Source organism: Schistocerca gregaria, unplaced genomic scaffold (assembly GCF_023897955.1).
Source record: "Schistocerca gregaria isolate iqSchGreg1 unplaced genomic scaffold, iqSchGreg1.2 ptg000616l, whole genome shotgun sequence".
Lineage (NCBI taxonomy): Eukaryota > Metazoa > Arthropoda > Insecta > Orthoptera > Acrididae > Schistocerca > Schistocerca gregaria.
This window is the reverse complement of record NW_026062004.1, coordinates 142501-145000: the sequence shown is the minus strand read 5'-3', so window position 1 is coordinate 145000 and position 2500 is coordinate 142501. Positions and strand designations below refer to the sequence as shown.

General features: G+C 46.7%; 1 pseudogene; it reads right to left on the bottom strand.

The window, feature by feature from the left end:
* The window catches only part of LOC126317060 (large subunit ribosomal RNA), a 7330-nt pseudogene that overhangs the window by 2013 nt on the left and 2817 nt on the right, over positions 1 to 2500 (bottom strand).

The following is a 2500-nucleotide window of genomic DNA, read 5'->3' as shown; positions in this document are numbered from 1 at the left end:
TGTCTACTGTTTGTAGCAGAGTTTCCTTTCTGTGGTAGGATGTGAGTCCTACAGCTTGTATAAGGTGACTTCTGGGCTCAGAGTACTGCTTACAGGTGTAGAGGATGTGATTGGAATCCTCTTCCTCACCACACGTACACCTGGCGTCATCTTCAATTCCCAGGTCACAAATCTTCTTTTTCAGACCATGGTCAGTCAGCAGGCATGTTAGGGAGTATGGTGGAATCGTCGCCCTCCGCCAACTTGCCTGCCACATTCCCACATCTGGTATCCAGCAGTAGGTTTCCCTACCCTTCTCTGTCTGGTTCCATCTATTTTGCCACTCCTCCTGCAACATTATGTCTATTTGTCTGCTGGTATCACGTTGCCCAGCAGTGGGTCTTGGAGCCTGGAACCCTGCGACCGAGCCAGCCACACCATGCCGAGTGTAGTACAGCAAGGCTGCCTTCACTATCTCAAGGTCGAGCGGCATGTATCCTGTTAGTACTTGCAAGGCCTCCGTCGATACAGTCCTACAAGCTCTGGTCATCTGCAACAGAAATGGCCTTTGAATTGCCTCGATTATTCGTTGGACATATCGGTGCTTTGTCCGATCTGCCCAAGCAGCTGCACCATATCTGCAAACGGAGAGGCACAAGCCCTGATAGATTACCCTTAACGATTTTTTCTGCAGACCCCACTCCGTTCTGGTTACCCTCAAGAGGGAACCTGAGACAGCACTTAATCTTTTCTGGATGTTCCTCATGTGAGGTGTGAACCAGAGTCTTTCATCCAGAGTTACACCGAGATATGTAAACTCTGCAACGAACTTGATATTTCCTCCCTCGAGAGGGATTGTTGGTGGTCTGTGACTGTCAAATCTGCCCTTGATGGTCATGGCAACCGTCTTTTGTCTGGATATCGCCAGCTTGTTTTCGGTGGTCCATCTGATTACCTCACCCAGCGCGATTCTTGCTCTGTCCTCTATCTGTTTCCTGCTCTGACCCTTAATGATGATTGCAAGGTCATCCGCATATGCCACTTTTGTCCATTGCTCGTATTCTTTTTCAATCACAATCTCGTCAAAGACGAGATTCCACAGGAAAGGACCGCAAATAGAGCCCTGTGGACAGCCCTTTGTGACCAATTTCCCCACACAGCCAGCCCTATTTCTGACCATAACCTTTCGGTTTTTAAAGTAATCTGCCAGTAAGTCATACAAATTACGGGGACACTGGATTGCTCTGAGACGCCTCATAACACTAGGCCACCATAAGTTATCGAAGGCACCGGCTATGTCTACAAATATTACTACCACATACTTCTCCTCACAATCCACACTACCCAAAACTTGCCTAATAGCCATTTCTGTCGATGCACCTTTTCGAAACCCGAACTGGTTGTGGGCCTTTATATTTGATTCGTCATATCGTTTTTCTAGACGACTGACTACTAACCGTTCTAGAATTTTTCCTAGGATAGACAGAAGGCATATTGGACGGTAGGATTTAGGCTCGTCCCTAGGTTTATCTATTGATTTCAGTAATATGCAGACATTTCCCTCCTTCCACATATCTGGGACTCTTCTTTCCTGTAGACATTTATTGTACAAATCTGAGAGAAGATGGGGACAGGTGCGCCAAACCCTTTTTATAATAGCATCATCAATACCATCAGGACCTGTTGCCTTCCCTGGTTTACAAGCTTTTATTGCTGCCCCTATTTCTTCTAGTGTGAATTCTGGGTCAAGGTCCACATTGTCATAGCTGTTGTTGTCAGTTTTCACAGCTTGTTGGTCGTCTGTGTCCTGTTCTGGGTTGTCATCAGGGAGTAGACTCTGTAGTAATGACCGTACCGTCTCCTCCCAAGTCATTGTAGGAGTCTGGTTCTTTGTTTTTATATTGCTCAGCACGTTTTCTGTTCCATGTTTTGGCCGAATTATCTTTCTCACTATGGCCCAAGGATCATTCTGATCGCAGTCAGTGACCCATCTCTTCCAGGTCTCCTCTTTGGCCTTGGCAATTTCCTTGTTGTACTTGTTTTTCACTCTATTGTAGATTTGTTTTGCTGCTTCTATGTCTGGTTCATTATTATTTTTATGTGCTCGTTGCAGACTACGCCGTGCTGTAATGGTGTCACGTCGCAGGTTGGCAAGTGTTGCATTCCACCATGGCACTGGATTCTGCACCTGTGTTCTCTTTCTCATTGATCGGCTACAGCTCTCGTGGATTGCTGCCTGTAGCCTTGTGACCATTTCATTAACTCCTACATTTTGGCTCCGTTGCCAGTGCGCTGTGGACCTGATAAGGTGCCGGTCAAAAGTGGGCCACTTTGCGAAGTTTGTGTTGTAGGTGACAAGTTCCGCAGTAGCTCTTGCTCTTTTAGGTGCCACAGCGGGAATCTCGTTAATCCATTCATGCGCGTCACTAATTAGATGACGAGGCATTTGGCTACCTTAAGAGAGTCATAGTTACTCCCGCCGTTTACCCGCGCTTGCTTGAATTTCTTCACGTTGACATTC